The sequence below is a fragment of the Anthonomus grandis genome, chromosome 6 (genome assembly GCF_022605725.1).
Source record: "Anthonomus grandis grandis chromosome 6, icAntGran1.3, whole genome shotgun sequence".
NCBI lineage: Eukaryota > Metazoa > Arthropoda > Insecta > Coleoptera > Curculionidae > Anthonomus > Anthonomus grandis.
Window position 1 is genome coordinate 1,293,927 of NC_065551.1, and position 19,385 is coordinate 1,313,311.

The 19,385-nt window shown below is 32.3% G+C and overlaps 1 protein-coding gene and 1 long non-coding RNA gene across 2 annotated transcripts in view; one reads left to right on the plus strand and one right to left on the minus strand.

The window, feature by feature from the left end:
• LOC126737183 (uncharacterized) overlaps nt 1-19,385 on the minus strand; it is an 85,963-nt gene that overhangs the window by 28,588 nt on the left and 37,990 nt on the right. Inside the window, exons 3-4 of the long non-coding RNA XR_007660957.1 lie at nt 5,103-5,275; nt 4,825-5,048 (exon numbers count right to left, since the gene is read on the minus strand). This is a non-coding gene — a long non-coding RNA (uncharacterized LOC126737183). The remainder of the gene's footprint in view (nt 1-4,824; nt 5,049-5,102; nt 5,276-19,385) is intronic.
• LOC126737171 (cytochrome P450 3A19-like) overlaps nt 1,839-19,385 on the plus strand; it is a 43,535-nt gene continuing 25,988 nt past the window's right edge. Inside the window, exon 1 of the mRNA XM_050441938.1 lies at nt 1,839-1,968. The gene's annotated coding sequence lies outside the window, so the exon portion shown is untranslated. The remainder of the gene's footprint in view (nt 1,969-19,385) is intronic.

Sequence of the window (19,385 nt, forward strand, 5' to 3'; positions counted from 1 at the left end):
TCGAGAAAATTAGAAAAATCTTTGTTTATCTTAATTTGTTCAGATAGAAAACAAAAACATGAAAATATCAGTTTTTATTTCAATAAGTGTTCAAAATCATGGCAGCTGTCGATGATGCGTTGACGAAGTTCATCCAAACTTTCAGGTTGGGGAGTAAACACAATAGATTTCAAATAACCCCATAGAAAAAAGTCTAACGGCGTTATATCAGGAGATGTAGCAGGCCATTCTATAGGCCCCCTTTGCATTATCCATTTATCTGGAAACTCGTCGTCTAGCCATTGCCAAACGGGAAGAACATAGTAAGGAGGAGCGCCGTCTTGCTGGAAATATATTTCAGCCTCATCAAGTATAGGGTTTCCATCATCATCGACGAATCGAAGACGATTTCGATAGGCGAGTTGAGTTTTGTGAAAAAATGACTGAAGATTAATGATAATACTATTCATGTAAAGAATATCTGCTTCAGCGATATATGCATATTTTATCTAAATGGATTTCTTAATAAGCATAACTGTAGATATTGGAGCAATGAAAATCCTCATGCATTTGTAGAATGCATACCCAGTACCCTCAAAAAAAATTAATGTATGCGCAGGCATTTTAGGAAATAAAGTGATTGGGACATTATTTATTAACGGAAATTTAAATGGAGACATTTATTTGGGTATGTTTTAAAATACCATCAATCCGCTTATCACTGAATTCATTAAAAACCAAATCGATAGTAATTTTAGGTTATAATCGAAGTATTTTTAGGCTAGAAAGTTGTCCCCCTTGGCAAACCGTTTGACGTATTTCGGCGTTTTTTTTTAAACAGTGGTTTTCGATAAATCCGTGGTGAGAAATTTTCAAATAAACACCCTGTATAACATTTTGCTGTCGGCAGTCTATAGCTTTGTGCCCGTATTTCCAACATTTGTAACAACGCAAGACACCAACATATTCATAAATCGGTAAGCTTTCCCAACTTATGAACATTCTCTTATGCCTGATCAGGCATTTAAATACCTCTGGCTCTACTTCCAAGACAGCATTATACAGGTGTTTACTTTTTGGTAGGTACTTTTTAATAAATTTAATTTTCATATTTTTATCAAATGTCGAAAGGCATGTTTGGTTTTTTACTCTCTGAATAAAATCCTACTATGTATTGAAATTTGTTTCCTGTATACCAACAATGACTATCTTTGGGTTTATTATTTTTGGAATTTTTATTGTAAAGTTCTCAGAGAGGTCAGCGACCGCCTTGTTTTGCAATTTTTTAAGAGATTCTTTATCATTGCATTCAATCACGACACTACCTTGAACCACCGGTTTAAATTTATTTACTTCGACGGATAAATCGGACGGATTTATTTTTGGCGTGACAATGTTTTTTGTAGTGGCCTGTCCTGGTTGGTATTTTTCGGTTTTATTATCAATGGTGAACATTTTTTCTTTTTAACAACGGTTGGCTATAGGTTTTCATTTTTTTCTATTGTTGGTGTAGTTTCCAATCTGCTGAGAATTTCGGTTTTTCTTTTTTTATTTTCCTCCGCTTGCCGTTCTAAATTTGCCACATTGATGATAGACTAAACTTTTTTCAATGTTTAGTCTATCATCAACCAATATAACACATTCATCACAATACCAAAATAAATTGGCACACCCATTAATTGTTTTATACAAGTGGTCTTAAATAAATACACGCATTGAAAATGATAATTCTGACTACAAAATTTGCAAGTAAATAACTTTGAATCACGATAAAATTATCGGCGAAACGAGCACACACGTGTGCACTCGCTGACCTCGCGACAACAACTCATATAAAGTTAATTTTATTATTAAAAGATAAGGCATAATCCTATAACATAAGGTTTAACAAAACTAGGTGCCACACAGATTTTTTTAAATCCATTGTGCTTGTTAAATGTTGGTACATACCGGGTGGTGCGTCGCCGAGCGGAACATAGGAAAACCGAGGTAAATTTTAAGGGGGTCAATTATTGGCTTTCCTGTACATTTTATAGAAAAAATTTAAGATAACTTTTTGAAGAGACCAATCTGGCAAACCCTCGTGCAAAGTTTCAAAAAATTTTAATTAGCGAATCTTGAATTATTCAATTAAATGTAATTGCAAAATTACCAAATTTTCGGTTCAGGTAAAACCAAACGGGCACCAGCAAACAATTTGTTATAAGGCTTTGTCAAATCTGACGTACAGCCGAATACAAGAAATGTTTTTTTTTTCGTTATATCAATCTCACAACCATACATTCAAAGTAAGACACGTTAACATTACTTTCTTATCTAAACTTTTATTTAATACAGGGTGTTTCAGAACTATGGGATCAAACTTCTGGGGGTTGTTCAGTGCAACAGAAGAATCCATTTGAGTATAGGAACCCATGTCCGGAAATGCGTCACTACGCCACTGCGGCCCTAAGACGCGTTAAAATTTATAAAAAACATTAATTACCTAAATAGAATCTGCTGCATTTATTTTTACCTTTTGTACATGATACCATAACAACGATTGTTTAAAATCAACGCTTATCAATGTCATGTTTTAATAATTTTATAGCTTACAATTTTTAAACATTTATTGCTAATGTAAAACTTTACCAATCAAGAATTGGCGGATATGCATTTGGCATACGGAGCAACAAACTGCAATGCACGAGCATCATCGCGGTTGTATCATGAACGTTATCCCGAACGACAGCATCCTGGATACAAAAAGTTTATTGCGGTTCATCGGCGGCTCGCTGAGACAGGCATGTTTAAGACCAAGATGCATGATACTGGTGTTGCTCGAACCGTAAGAACGGTCGAATTTGAAGAAGAGGTGCTTCAGCGAGTTGCCGATGAACCATCAAATAGCACACGTGACGTCGCTAAGAATATGAATACGAGTAACGCTTCTGTCTGACGGGTACTACACGAGCAACAACTCCATCCTTACCACTTCCAGAAAGTTCAAGGTATGACTGCAGCCGATTATCATCCTAGAGTTCAATTTTGTCGATGGCTTCTGGATCACATCGTTGCACAACCAAATTTTTTACGATATGTTTTGTGGACCGATGAAGCCTCTTTCACAAGAGACGGTATTTTTAATAGTAGGAATAGCCATGTTTGGGATGAAGTAAATCCTTATGCAATTTTTCCTAGAAAACATCAGAATCGTTGTTCTGTCAACGTATGGGCAGGCATTGTTGATGATTACTTAATTGGGCCATACCTTCTACCACAGTTAACAGGACCTATTTATCTGCGTTTCTTGGAGGAAGTTCTCCCAGAACTCCTTGAAAATGTTCCACTAAACGTTAGACAGCAAATGGGATTTCAGCATGATGGAGCGCCGGCTCACTTTGCTGTATAAGTACGCGAGTAATTGACTCAACGGTTTGGGCACCGTTGGATTGCCAGAGGTGGAGAAGTTTCTTGGCCTCCTAGGTCACCCAATTTAACGTCGCTCGATTTTTTCTTGTGGGGACATGTAATGTAAAGTCTTTAGTCTACGAAACTCCAGTAGAGTCAGAGCTAGACTAATTAGACGGAATAACAGCAGCATTTGAAATCATTCAAAACGAGGATCAAATTTTTAGTGTAGTCCGCCGAAATCATGTGCGGCGTTTAAATCGGTGTATTGAGGTTGGAGGAAGACATTTTGAACCGTTGTTGTGATGGTATCATTTACAAAAGGTAAAAATAAATGCAGCAGATCCTATTTAGGTAATTAATGTTTTTTCTAAATTTAAACGCGTCTTAGGGCCGTAGTGGCGTAGTGACACATTTCCGGACATGGGTTCCTATACTCAAATGGATTCTACTGTTGCACTGAACAACCCCTAGAAGTTTGATCCCATAGTTCTGAAACACCCTGTATAACAATGAAGTTAAACCAATAACAATTATTCTTATCGATTATTAAAAAATTAATTTTATCATACTTAAATTTAGCGGAAGAATTTGTAACTTAGCGGTCTATCACATAACGTAACCTCTAGTTTGGAAACTAAAAATGGCCGGGAAATCCCAGAATGGAATAGGGAACTGGTTGTTTTTAATGTGATTTAAGTAGATAAGCTGAGTTAGAACAGTTTGTGTTTAACTAATGGAAATATTTAATTTCGATCTATAAAGTTAGTAGGAAATGAAAAAAATCATTAGTACCTATCCGTTTTGTTATAAGAGCGTAGCTCTTATAGACCGCTTCTTTTGGGGAGTTTCCGCACGACATCGGGACTCATCGGATAAAAGTGCCTATAATTTTGATTCTATTGGGGGTAAAGAAATGACGTTTACCTTTTTATAATCTAAATATATGGGGCTATCACTTGATAATTTACAAATTTTCATTTGTTTAGGACAGGGACGCCTTCAAAGTCAAAAATTTTTTTTGTAAAATTTTTTCAATGGGAATTCGATACAGGTCGTAACGGTTCTTCGAATGTTATGAAACTTTACGGGTCGATTAGAATTCACGTGAGACAGTGCAGTATAGTTTTTGGTTATTATTATCATAAAGAAAAAATGTTTTTTTAATGTTCAAACATTCAGGCATCTGTGATATTGTAGCCCCTCTGACGGTGTAAGGGTATCTTTGTCATTTTATTGTTTGTCTAGCTTCCCTTCTGACGTCATTACCTTTATTTAATATATCTTTTATTGGCAAGACTGAAAATGTTCAGAGTGACCAACATCAAAAGGACACTATAAAATCAGGCAGCGGTTATTTTTAGCCATGGTGGCTATTTACATTAGTAGCAGTCCAGATGTATTTATTAAGTTTGTGAATCTAAGTGATGAAAGGGATAAAATTGGCATTTTTACCGGTAAATCTTGCTCTGTTCTCGATAATTCACGTTCTCTTCGACCATTTTCTTGAAAAATTGCTCGGCCTTGTGGAAGCCCTCCGGCATCTTTTCGACGCCCAATAATTTCCAAAAAATCACCCAAAACACGCTTCTAAGAGGGGGATTCGTTAGCATTCTTCCCTGCTCGCTAAATTCACAGTCCGGATCCTCCATTGCGTTCCAGTCGAAAACCAACGCTTGCTAAATAAAAACCGTTTGAAAAGCAATTTTTCTCCACATAAAACCTCAAATTACCAATAATATCAATAGTAAATCGGTTCAAAACCTCTTTAATGTTGGCGGAGTCACTCTTGGTTGCGTGAAGGTCAATCATCAAGTTATCTCCAATATTGTTTCGTACATAATTTTTATCTTGCTGGATGTGAAGGTGGGGCTTAACTGTTTCCTCATCCATCTCCACTATTCACCTGAAAATTAAATAATAACATTGTTTTAATGGTCTGCCACTGGAGGTAATAAGCCACGAAGACGTAGCCATCATAAGCGTACCACTGTATTTAGTTGACTAATATTAAGTATTAATTTAAATAATTAATTTCTCAAAATCTTAAATTGTATAAATTTCTAGATAGTTTAATTATTTCTCTTAAATTTAAAATGTGAACTTTTCCGAAAAAATTATCAATTTTAATCATTCGAGTCAATTTCTTGCTCCCTCGTTGGTCCCTTAGCAATGATGAGTTTCAGATTAACTAAAATAAATGCAGCCAAATTTAAACATTTTCAAAATAGTTGCATTACTTTAGGGTGTAAATAATGAAATATATAAAAAATCTTATAATAAATTTATTAATCAATTTTTTTCATCTTTGTTTGTCTTTTCATATTCCCCAATGTAAAGAGTTTGACCAACGAAGGCTAAAAATAAAGTCTTTAATATTCCTTTTTAAATTTTGCTAATTATTTCTTAAATCCTCAAACTGTATAAATTCTATATATTAAATTTGAAAAATTTTTTTGTTATTAAAAATGTTAACTTTTGCGAAATAAATTATCAATTTTAATTATTCGAGTCAATTGTTTGCACCCTCGTCGGTCCCTTTAGCAAGCATCTAAGCGGTGTGACCAACGAGGACTAAAAATAAAAACCCGAGTTGGTTTTGGCTTAATTAAAATAAATTTAACTTATAGTTCCATTATTTTAGAACGTTTAGCAAAGTAATAAAATTTATGAATGATCTTTAAAACAGTTAAATTTAATAATGGATTTTCAAAATCTGTTTTTTTGTTGGTCCTTTAATATTCCTCAATTTAAAGAGTTTGATCAACAAAGGCTTAAAACGAAGACTTTTTAAATATTTTCTCAAAACGTTAAATTGTAAAAATTCCAGATATTGTAAGTTTCTATTTTATTTAAAATTTTACAACTTTTTCAAAAAAATCATCAATTTTAATTACCCGAGTAATTTTTTGCACCCTCGTTGGTCCCTTAGCAACCAATGTAAATGGTGTAACCAACAAGGGCTAAAAATAAAGACCTGAGATGATTTTAGAATAATTTCAAAAAATTTAATTCAATTTATTTTTTTTTTTAAATCGTTTCATTCCTTGAGAATGTATAAATAATAAAATGTATGAAAAATCTTTAAGTGATTTAAATTTAATAAAAGTGGGAATGTCAGGAAATTTACGTGATCAACTGACTGCAATAAAAACAAAATGATTTCAGACACTTGAGGCTCATTTGTTTTTTAAATGGGAATATTAGAAAATTCAGAAGATCAATTGTCCGGAAAAAAAAACAGAATTAGTCCAGACACTTGAGGCTCATTTGTTTCTGATGTGGGGATATCAGGAAATTCAAGAGATCAACTGCCTGGAATAAAAACAAATTTATTACAGGCACTTGAAGTTCATTTATTTTTTAGGTGGGAATATCTGGGAATTTAAGTGATCAACTGCTTGAAATATAAATTAAATTATTTCAAGCATTTGAGGGGCATCTGTTTCTTAAGTGGGAATATCAGGGAATTTAAGTGATTAATTGCCTGGAATAAAAACAAAATTATTCCAAGTACTTGAGGTTCATTTGTTTTTTAAGTTGGAACATCAGGAAATTTAGGTGATCAACTTCTTGGAATAAAAACAGAATTATTCCAGGCACTTGAGGCTCATTTGTTTTTTAAGTTGGAACATCATGAAATTTAGATGATCAACTGCCTGAAATAAAAACAAAATTATTTCAGGCATTTGAAATGATCATGATCAATTTAAAGATTTTGATCAACAAAGACTTGTCCACGCCTGGTGACGCCATTTTAAAAAATAATGTAGTGGCAAGGGTTATCACTAGAGTCACTATAATTAGGTAGGAGTTCATTTTTATTGCACTACTAATAGTTTAATGCACGTCAAGGGTTTTATATAAATCAATTTCAATGTTATCGACTAATAGAATTATGAAACGCAGTACATAACGATTCTAGAAATAGATTTTTATGAGTAATCGTTGTTGCCATTGCATGCACAAGTGCCATTAGGAGGAAATAATAATGAAGTCCTTTATAAAGTCCAATTCAGAGATCTATTAGAATCTTTGATGTATCGCAGATGCCCCAGTAAATAGTCCGTGTATAAAACCGTATATTTATAGACCGTGTATTTTTAGAAAGGAAATAATATCACAAGAAAATTATATCAAAAAAATTGACCGCGGACTAAAATCAAAGCATTTTACAAAACATTTTAAACACCGCCAGACAGATCCCAGACTTCTCAGCTCTTTTTAGAAAGTCTATTAACCCATTTTTACCAATGATGCGAAAACGCAACAGTCATATTAATTTTTTTTTATAATATAAACAAAATAAAAAAATGAAATATCTAACGTTACTATAGTATTTACTAAGGTTGAATTAAAAAGATTTTTAAAACACTCAATAAATAAACCAGTGTTTTGATTTTTAAATTTTTATTCCAATTCAAGCAAAATTTTAATGTCTAAACATTTTTTCGAATATTATTGTTTATTATTGGTAAGCATAATACAGGCGAGATTTGTTTAGCTGAATCGTATTGCTAGCACATGTGTGTATTTACCTTTTTTTACTGACAACAAAAAAATTTTACAAATTTCAAAATACTTGACTCCAAATTGTAAATGTTGCGGAAACGCATCACTGGGAAAATACGTTATCTATATTTTGGTCGAAATAGCGCTTGAGTTGCCAACGGTATCAGCAAAGTATAAAGATTTCAACTTAGTTGAAAGACTTGTTAGACTGTGGTATCAGCTAGAGATATTGCGGTTTAGGCTTGCGTGTGTGTGTTTGTGTGTAAGAAAGTTTTTAGTAATATTAAATTTTAATCGGTGCTAAGTGTATGTGTATTTTCGAAAAACATGCCTAAATTTCTTACGCAAAAAGAGCTGGAGAGTGCTTTATATGAAGTAGTAGATGAATTGGAAGCAGAACATTCCGGAGATGTTGGTAAGATCTACTAAGTATTTTTGTTAGGCCTGTTATCTAGACGGATATTATTTTAGTTGAAATTGATGCTGTTTATATTCTTCTAGAACCAGATAGCTTTACTGACGAAGAAAATATAGAAGACGATGTAACTGCTGTAAACGAAAAAAACAGCCAAAATGATGTGGACATAGTGGGCACATTTGAATTACAGATAAGACAGGACAATGAATTTGACTGGGATTCGTCTGATGATGAGAGTTTGGCAGAAAAGAAACGGAAAATCGAAAGGTCTAACAGCCAATTTCAAAGCAGGGAACCAAAATGGAAAAAGGGTTCAATTCCTATGATGTCCCAGCCTATTTCGAATGAAGGCCCTGCGCTTGAGAAATTGGTAGATTTACTACACGGAAAGTCACCTTTAGACATTTTCTTTTTGTTCTATGATGACCAAGTATTAAATCTTATTGTAACATTTTCGGAAAAATATGCAAAAGACAATAATCGACATGATTTTGAGTTGGATAAATATAAATTACTAAAGTTTATAGGACTGCTAATATTTACAGGTAAATAAATACTATCATAAACTACCACAAACACAACTATATTGGTCAACTGATGAAGACAAGGGGATAGACATTGTGAAAAAATGTATGAGTCAAAATAAATTTTACAATATAAAAAAAACCTCCATTTGTCAGATAACGCACAATTAGATAAAAATGACAAGTTTTGTAAGCTTAGGCCATTTTTGATCTCATAAATCAGAAAATGTTGCAGTTTGGTATATTTTCACACTGTCTGTCCATTGACGAACAAATGGTTCCTTACTTTGGCAGGCACTCCTGCAAAATGTTCATTAGGGGTAAACCCGTTAGATTTGGTTTTAAATTATGGTGTATTTGTTCGTCAGACGGTTATTTATATCAGTTCATTCCATACGCAGGAGCAAATCCAAATAAACAAAAATCTGTGTTAGGTATGGGTGGGCAAGTTGTTGTTGATTTATTGTCTATAGTGAATGACCCAATGAAGCATCAGGTATTTTTTGTTAATTATTTTTCTTCGTTTCAATTATTTTCATATCTTACCCATAAAGGTTATTTTGCGAGCGGAACTATAAGGGAAAACAGAACCCTCCGCTGTCCTTGGGTGTTCTAAGGGACCAAAAGTATTTCTAAACAAAAACGCGGCTACTACATTTCGGCACATGACACTGTCAGTGGGGTCTCATTAGTTCGATGGAACGATAATTCAGTGGTCACAGTAATAAGTAACCATTACAATGGCGAACCATTATACAGAGCTAAAAGGTATGACCGTAAAGCAAAAAAAGACAATTTTATTCAACAACCTAATGTTATCAAGATGTACAACAAATTCATGGGGGGAGTAGATCTCCACGATAACGGTATAGCCAATTATAGAATAGGGATCTGGAAAAAAGTGGTTGTGGCCTTTGTTCGTTAACACTATAGATAGCACGTTAGTCAATTGTTGGAAGGTTTATAACATTGTCAGTGACAAAAATATTAGTCAACTAAACTTTAAATCGTACATCTATTACTACCCCTAGGGCAGTTCTTAAGCAAAGATATGATAATATCGGTCATATTATCACTAAATCGCTCCACTCCAGACGTAGATGCAAAATATGTAGCAGTCAAACGGTATTTTTATGTAAAAAATGCAACGTGCCCCTCCATACCGATTGTTTTGAGCGTTACCATAAAAAGTAAAATTACGTTTTTTTTTGTTCATATATTTAGCCAATGATGCGAAAACGCAACATGCCCTTTTTTGAAAGTTTTTGAATGTAACTTTTTTTTTGTGTCACTCTATTGCACTGATTTTAAGGCTTGCGGGGCCGTACCCAGATAAATTTTTGGGCTGATTTTGTATTACTTTCGTCGTATTTTTAAAGAGATCTTTAAAGAGGGGTCTATCCCACGAACTTATTGTGAATTGCCTGATAGAATAATATATAGAGTTCTAATAATAATAATAATAATAATAATAATAATAATATGTCTTTATTAACAAAAGCAATATTAATCTTACAATATTACTTAATACTACATTGCCAAAGAAGGCGAAGATTAGCTTAAAGCTACTCTTTAACTCTTAACCTTCCTTACATTCCTAACATTCACAGTTTAAATGGAAAAAACGAGAAAAAAAACAAAAAAAGAAACAAGTATATATAAAGTATTTATCTTCTAGAACACTAGACTATATTTTGGATTGATTTAAAAACAAAAGTTTATAATATTTCCTATACACATTTAACGAAGTATTAAATATTGGTTTATAAGTATTAAAGAACTTAACGGCATTATAAGTAAAAGAACGCTCGAATAGAGCCGTAAAATGGTGCGGCATGGTCAAGATATTGTATCTAATATTTCGAGTGTGAACCTGGTTTCTTGGTATTAACTTTTCAAAAAGATATTCAGGTCTTTGACTAACATATAATCGATAAATAAAAGTAGAAGTGAAGAATTTGAATAGGTAAGGTAGCGTTAACCACCTCAACTGAAATATAGAGTCTGATACATGATCAAACTTTCCGAGGTTAAAAATAAATCTACAGCAAGTATTCTGCACGCGTTGCAAGCGGTAACGATTTATTTGGTCTAAGCAAGGATAATAAACTATAAGGCAGTAATTTAAAATAGATAAAACAAGAGCCACTACGAGTTTTTTCCTAGTTTTAAAATTTAAAATGTGTTTATTGGTATAAAGCATACGCATGATTTAACTATCTTAACAACCAAAACGCCTTTTTAAAAAATATTATTTTATTTGAAAATTAATTAATACAAATTACATGCTAATTGTCTTAGCAACTTCAATTGACTAACTCGATAATAAACAATGAAACAGTTTTGTTGTAATAAAATGCAGGGTCAGCAGCTAGTGGCTTCCATGGTTGTACAGGGTGGCTCGTCACATAACTCCTCCCTCCTAAAATTCAACTTCATGGGCTAGGGTGGAAGTTGAACATCTCCAACATTGGCAGCTTCTAGATTGGTCGATCTTTTCGAACATCTGGTATACAGGAACTTCTTGTAGCAGAAATAACTAGTTACAATTATTAATAATAAATAAATAAATATCGTCCATAAACTAGGGCTTCCAATTATTGATTGTTGTTCGATTAGGTGAAAGGGCGGATTTTGCAAAATTTGATGTTTTACAGCATGAAGTTCGTCCAATCTGATGTCGTCAAGGTGGATTTTGAAACTTGAAGATTTTTCTTCGAACGTTGGTTCCACGATTCTTGGAAGTATCATTGATTGGATGCTTACAATTGGCTTATCGATCAGGAACTTCGCTTGATTGGTAACAATTTCACAATTTTGAGGTACGTTAAAAAGGAAACTGCCTTTTAAACGAATTGACTCAATTTGTTTATTACAGTTGAGTTTAATGACCTCTTGATTAGGAAGAATTCCAATAAACTGATTGGATTCTTCGATGCGCAGAATCTTGGATTTGGTAGCAACTATTTGGACCTTTTTGCAGGTGGAAGTATTTTTATTCTCCAAAAGCAGGATCTCACAGGGTGCTTCTTCAGTAATATCTTCAAGTGTCATCTTCTGGCATATATATTGTTGTCTGGTAGCTTTCTTGCAAGGGTCGCTCGTGAAGGAATAGTATAGCTCATTTTTAAGCAAAAATTTATTTCGTGGTACAATCGCCTTAAATTGACTCCCATTAAATATTGGTGCAGAATATAAATGATAATATGTAAAAGTAAAAGGTTGCATAATTGGTATTTTTAGGAAATATGTTATTTTATTATTTACAATATAACATTCTATATCGATAAACTTTTGAATTAAAAATGTATTTTCTAATGTTACTGCAAAAGGTAACTTTTTATTATTTAATTGTTTTTCGAGTTTAAGGAGTTCATGATATAAATCTTTTGTTTTTATAATACTTGGATGCATCACATTTATTTTTGCAAAAGAGATAGAATTTTCAATATCTTGTAAAACAGAATTAATAACTTCATATAGGTTAATTAATTGATCTAAATAATCTTTGATAACCAAATAATGTCCTTCAGATCCTAAAATCAATGAGTAAATATCATTCATTTTATTTTCCAATATTTTTTGATTATTTATAATTTTGCTTATCGTAACATTAAATTGATCAATAACATTTAAAGATATTTTATATTGATTATACAAGTTATTTGCTAATTTCTCTTGGTTTTGTTCTAATTGTTTTATTAACGTATCATACCGCTCTCCATCTGATGCATCTAAATTACCACTAATTGATTTAAATATTGACCCTAGTCCATTAATTAAACCTCTTTTTACTCTGACATTAGGTAATATTTCATGAAGCTTTATATCTACCTTATCTTTAATTAAACTTAAAATTTTTAGCTGATTAAGAGAATCATTTTTATAAAAATTCTTATCATTTTCTAATACTAAGGTTAAATTATTAGTTTTCTTATCTAGTTGTCCTATCTCTAAAATTAACGGATTAAGGTTAAAATAGTGTATTAGATTATAGCTTGATTCTTGAATTTTAGCAGATCCTAAATTTATTGGAATTAAGCCAGCATGGCTACTTAGGTTTCTAATTTCTATATCGTCGTTTCCTTGCATTCCCACGATGAACGTGAGCAATCTAAAAGAAATAAGATAATTGAAAATAAACAACTCTAGTCGTTGTTATCAAAGGAATAAGGTTTCTTACGCGGTCTTTTTAAATTATTCATGTGAATCTTTTTATCAAGTTCTGTGGAAACCGTTTTTTGAACATTATCAGTAGTTTTAAGAATTGTCGGTTTTTTAAAAACATTAGCGGTTTTTTGTCTTATGTGTTTTCTCACATATGCTTGCTGATCAGGTGCAAATATTTCAGGGTCGTCACGATTTTTATTGCGGGTTTCAATTACAGTTTCTTTATTATGATGTAATTTTTCGTTTATTTGGGAATAGAGCAATTTAACTTTTTCTTTATGCGAATTGACATAATCGTTAATCAATAGTTGATCAAGTTTTATATCAAAAGGACTATTTTCCGTAATATGGCCATTAACTATATCAATTGGTTTAAATTTTGTAGATGAGTGGATTGTATGATTATATGCGAGAACAGAGTAAATCATTTTTTTATTAGTGGGTGTCTTTAAAAATCCAGTGGTATTTAGAATTCGAATATGCTCTAAAATAGTTGAATGAAATCTTTCTATCATACCATTTGAATCAGGGTGATTTGGACAAATGAAATGGATTTTAATTTTGTGTATATCAAGTAATTCTGAAATTAATGAATTTTTGAATTCGGTTCCATTATCGGTAATTATTTGTTTCGGTACAGAATGGTGGGAAAAGAAATTTAATAAACAATCAGCTACTTCAATAGATTCGGCTGTAGAAATTGGGTAAGCTTGCGCATATTTTGAAAAAGAATCAATTATAGTTAAATACTTGTTTTTTTCAACAGTAAAAACATCAATGTGGAGAATTTCAAATGGTCGATTAGCTGTCGGTGTAACATTCATTTTTACTTTGACTGGATGGCGTTCATATTTACATTGTTGACAGATTTCACAATCATTTATAAAAGTTTGTACAGAATGTTTTAAATCTAGCCAATAGTATTTTTCTTTAATCCTTCTTTCAGTTTCATCTATTCCTCGATGGTTTGTTTTTGATTCATGATAATTTTTTATAATTTCTTTTATATCGTCTTTGTGTGTGACATCTATTAATTTAGTTAAACAACGCTTTAATTTTAAAGATGGCCATTTAAACGTTTTTCTGATGACTTCACAAAAAGGTTCAAAAAACTCAGGATTTTCGAAATATAAGTGATATTGCAAGCCTGGCTTTACATAATCTTTTATAAAATTTATTATATCATTATCGAAATTATTTTGGGATATTTGTAAATTAATTCGTTTCTTTTTTTCAAACAAAATTTTAATTTTGGGAATTGCCGGGGAATGTAAAACAACAGATATTATTATTTGGTTTAACCCGTAATTAACTGGTGTCTCAACGATCGGTATACCTACAATAGGATTTTGTTCAGCATTGGTATGAACAGTGTCGTCATTTGCGTTATCGTCATTAGGAATATCAGGTTGCACTATATCGTCTGTGTTTTCGACGGGAAGATTTTCAGGGCCTTCGTTTGTTTGGGGGCATTGATCTGTAGGGTCATGTTGCACAATCATTGAAATATTGTCTTGGTCAGGGTTTTCATTTTCTGGGTTTAAATTTTCGGAATTTTGAAGAGACTGATTAAATTCCTCAATATATTTACTTAAATTAAAATTTGTATCCGTATCATTGGTGTGGATTTCTACACGTGAAAGGGCGTCGGCATTTGTATTTAGTTTACCCTTTTTATAATAAATCGTATAATTATATTCATCTAATTTAATTCGCCAACGTAGTAATTTTGATGAAGGATCCTTTAGTGAGAATAACCATTGTAAAGGTTTATGATCCGTAATTATGTTGAATTTTCGTCCGTAGAGATAAGGCCTAAAGTACTTCGTAGCCCAGACAATACAAAGAAGTTCTTTTTCTATTGTTGAATAATTGACCTCACTATCATTTAAAGTACGTGATGCATATGCGATTGGTAGGTCATTACCAATTGGTCCTTGAGAAAGCACAGCACCTAGTGCTATATTGCTTGCGTCCGTTGTTAAATTAAAGGGTTTGTTAAAATTTGGATATTGTAAAATAGGGTCGTTCATTAAAAGATTTTTACAGGTTTCAAAGCAATTTATAAATTCAGCGTTATGTTCTATAGTGGCTCCTTTTTTTAAACATTTGGTTAAAGGTTTAGTCAATTTAGCGAAATTATCAATGAATTTCCTGTAATAGCCTAATAATCCTAAAAATCCCTTAATTTGCTTAGTAGTTTTTGGAATAGGATAATTTTTAATGGCTTTAATTTTTTCGGGGTTGGGTTTGACACCTGAAGGGGTAACAATGTGTCCTAAATATCCTACTTCTTTTTTTAAAAAATCGGTTTTATCTAGCTGTAATTTGAAATTGGTTTCACGAAGACGTTGGAAAACGGCGCGTAATTTATCGATGTGTTCTTGTAAAGAGGTAGAGTAGACAATTATATCATCAAGGTAAACGGCACACTTTTCGTTTTGCATTCCACGAAAGACATTGTCCATTGCGCGTTGGAAGGTCGCGGGGGCATTTTTCAGGCCAAAAGGCATACGCAGAAATTCGTAGTGCCCATTCTCACAACTGAAAGCAGTTTTCGGAATGTCCTTTTCGTTCATTGGAATTTGGTGGAAACCACTCGCTAGATCGAGGGTTGAAAAATATTGACATTTACCTAGCTTATCGAGAAGATCTGTTATATTGGGTAGAGGATACCGCATATCGATGGTAATTTCATTCAGTTTTCTGAAGTCTATTACGCATCTCCACTTTTGTTTTCCGCTAGAGTCAATTTTTTTTGGTACTACCCAAATTGGTGAGGACCATGGGGATACACTGGGTCTTATAATATTTTGCTCCAACATCTTTTTTATTTGACGCTCAACTTCTTGTTTGTGAATAAAGGGATATCTGTATGTTTTCGAATAAATGGGTGTTTCATCTGTGGTTTTAATTTCGTGTTTTACCTGACTTGTGAACGTAAGAGGAGTATTTTCATCATAAAAAATATCAGAGTATTCTTTACATAATTTTAAAATTGCAAATTTTTCTTCTTGATTCATATGATCTGTTCTGATTAGTTTTTCCGGTTTAAAATTAGGAGATTTATTGGTAAAATTATCGATTAAGTTAAAATCAATGGATTCTAATTCTTTTCTTTCAAAGGGTTCAACTTTTATGGGTTCGGAAAAATCTAATAGAATTTGATCGGTAGAGCTATTTAAGATAGTGGTGAGGGCTATGCCATTCTTTGCAATAGAGAGACTTTCTGGGATTTCACAATTTCCTATTTTTTGATATGGAATAATGATTTCACCATTTTTGATTGAAGTTTTAATTTTTATAACTTGTTCGCATCGGGGTTCTACACTTATTTGATTTAGGTTTCGTTTTGTGTTTTGGAAAAGTAATTTTATTTGAGCATAAGGAGTACGTAAGTAACCATTGCCAAAATCTAAATTTGTTTTTAAAATTTCAAGATTATCTACTCCTATAAGACCATCAAAAATGTCATGGAATTTAAATAAAAAGAATTTTAATTGTAAAGGTTCGGGTAAGTTAAAAATTCTGGATGTTGGTATAAGAGTACTAAATTTATGAGCTGACATTTCTTTTCCACGAGATACAATAAACGGGTCTTCTATTATATCCTTTTTGTAAAATTTGTTTGCCAAGTTAGGGTTAATGAAAGATCGAGATGAACCGCTATCAATTAAAAATTTTAAATTATGTTCTGGAAATATAATGTAGGGTAGTTTACTGGTAGTAATTAAATTGAAGCTTATTATAGGAGCTACTAAGGATTGGTCTCCTCTGGAGGCTGTTTTGTAAAATTTTCTAAAGTTTCGGGTTCTTGTTGATCGTCATATGCTTCATACAGAACTTGGGAATTATTTTGATGAACCTCATCATCAAAAGTTGTGGGTTCTTTTGAATCGCAATAATAATTATCATCATAATCATCATAATATTGATTAGTCTCAGTATTATATAATTCTTCTGATACAAAATTACGAGGGCCTGAGGGCACAAAGTGATTTTGTCTAGTTTGGAAGTTTCGTTGTGATTGATTAGGGTTATAAGTTTGCATAGATTGATTATTTCTAGAATTATGGGAGAATTGTCTAGAAGTTATGCTCATAGGCGTCGGTCGAGGAAGATCTTTTTCTCTCATTTGATTTGGCCTAAAAACGTTTCGATTTTGGGGTGGTCTACCAAAAACTTGCGAGTTTGTTGGCAGAGGACGTTGAGGTAAAATTCTAGGGCGTATAGGAACTGGTTGAGATGGAAAAACATTTTGTCTCATAAATAGATCATGGGGTGTACTTGAGTTAAAATTATTATGATTATTTAAATTTGGTTGGATGTAGTTGGGTTTTTGTATAGATTTATTAAAACTTTGATTATACTGAGGTTTATTAATTTTATTATTATTCTGAAAGTATAAGCTATTGTTTTCTTGATTTACAAATTGAGAAGCTTCGGCTAGGGTTCTTGGCCGCATACACCGAATATTTGTCCCTAAAGGCTCTTTAAGACCTGATACAAAGGTTTTAAGTGCTAATTCTGAGTACATTGTACGTTTTAAATTTTTAGCAACATCTGTAATTTCATGACTATCAATATATGAACAAAGTAAATTCAATAAATGCAGTACCTTATCATAAAACTGATTGGGATTTTCATTTGAATTTTGCCTAAGCATAACAAGGTCGCGATTGAGGCAAGCCTCATCTCTTTGATCAGCAAAATTTCTTTCAAGAGTTAGTTTAAGATCATTCCAAGTACTTACATTTTGAATATTTACCACAATTTTAGCATTTCCAATTAATTTACCTATTAAGCAATTAAGTAAATAAACATTTTCAAATTTATTAGGATCCGTTTGATCATAAAAGTGCTTAATTAAAGTTTCACAGTTTACGAGATATCGGTTAAGATCATTAGGGTTCCCATCAAAATTCGGGACACAATTTAAATATTCCGGTTTAAAAGTGGGCATCCTAGTATTTAAATGTAAATTTTCTAAATTTAAATTATTATCTAATGGTGAGTCAACTGAAGAGATTTTAAGATTATTCAATACAACGCTTAATTCATCTATATTGGACATTAACTTAATGAGCTGTACTTACATAAAGGCGATGGTCATTTCTATAAGGGACAGTCTAATATTCTGCCTCCTTGCGTAATTAGATGATTTGTATCTAATCACCGATGAATCTCCAATAGTGGTCTTCTTGTTTCAGCAATTTTCGATAAATTCACTGCAGATACCTCCACCGAATTTTCATCAAGTTTCGTATAGTCCGATTAATCGTTAAAACGAACGTTCGATACACTAACCGATCTAACTCCGGACTATCCTACCGACTGCGCCATTTAACTATCTTAACAACCAAAACGCCTTTTTAAAAAATATTATTTTATTTGAAAATTAATTAATACAAATTACATGCTAATTGTCTTAGCAACTTCAATTGACTAACTCGATAATAAACAATGAAACAGTTTTGTTGTAATAAAATGCAGGGTCAGCAGCTAGTGGCTTCCATGGTTGTACAGGGTGGCTCGTCACATAACTCATGCGTAAATAACACCTCTGCAGAAGAGTATTAACATGTTCCTTAAACCTTAAAGAATTGTCTATTGTTAAGTCCCAGAACCTTCACAGTATCAGAGAACAAAATAGTTTCGTTATCCAATTGAATGTGAACAATTTCCATTATATTTTTATGACATCCTCGGTTTGAAAACAAAACCATTTTTGTTTTATTAGGATTAATGACAAGGTTATGCTCTTTTGAAAATTGATTTATTACGTTCAGATCAGCGTTAATAGTATCAGCCACGTTATCAAAATTAGCAGAGTCAAAATAATCTATTGTATAGTTGTTTATTTTTACTATATAAACCCTTGCTAATTACAAACCCTCATAAAATCATGTATATTTTGATTTTTATAGATGGTTGTACCTATTAATGTGGTACATAGAGGGAAAGTAAAAGTCGTAATAGTAAAAATAGAAAGAAAATAAAAGTGTTTTTAACTGAATTTGTTAAGTAAATACAAGCAAAAATTTAAATGAATATCATGATTTTCATGGTATTAGGATTTATAAGATATAAGATATCTTGAATTCTTAACTAAATGTAACTTTTTATTTTGTATTTGTAAACATAACCTCTCAAAAACTTTAATTGTTTTGTTTTCCTACAATTGGCACAACTGAAATTTGTCAGAGTGATCTAGATCGAAAGGACACACGCAAAATGGCGGCCCCCTAGCAGTGGTCATTTACTTTTTATTGAATTGGCAGTAAGATCGTGTTTATAGAGTATGTAAGTGAATTTTGGTTAAGTTAAGACTCATAAGACATACACCCTATATTTTTACATTTCTTACTTCTTAAGTTAGAGCCTTAATACCT